This window comes from Microtus ochrogaster, chromosome 21 (genome assembly GCF_000317375.1).
Source record: "Microtus ochrogaster isolate Prairie Vole_2 chromosome 21, MicOch1.0, whole genome shotgun sequence".
Taxonomy (NCBI): domain Eukaryota; kingdom Metazoa; phylum Chordata; class Mammalia; order Rodentia; family Cricetidae; genus Microtus; species Microtus ochrogaster.
Genome location: NC_022022.1, coordinates 24,892,006 through 24,892,594, shown reverse-complemented (window position 1 = coordinate 24,892,594; position 589 = coordinate 24,892,006).

Genomic DNA, 589 nt, shown 5'->3' with positions numbered 1-589 from the left:
TCTTCTGGCCTGTAGGCATACACGCAGACAGAATATTGTATACATAATAAATAAAAAAATTAAAAAATAGAAGCCCTGGCCCTTTAAAAAAAATTCAAGATTAGTTTGATGAAAATTGGAGGCACATGTGCACAATAAAAAATATTGGCTTTCACTTTATTTACACAACATACCCCAAGCCCATACTCCAGTGCTGTGCTGATAGCTACCTGTGATCCACAAGTGGCTTTAGAAGAAATGGGAAATGGTATAGCGGTGGGGACGAGAAAAGCAGGGCGGAATGGATGCGGATGGACTTCAGAACCCGTGTTTTGTCCTGACACTTCTTTGGAACATCTTTACATATTAAATTGCCACAGATAAATCTAAAACATTTATTCCCTCGTGGCAATACGATCTCAAGATTGGTTAGACAGTGTTCATTTGCACAGGGTCACCCTTCAAACATTGCAATACTTTATCCCGCTCTGCACAGCTGGGATGAGATGCTGGGCTTGTACTTCATAGTCTTTACACAGCTCAGGTGCCACAGCTGATGTGTACCTGCGTGGAGTTTGGTAGATAGTAATCAAAGGGGTCATTCTTTTCA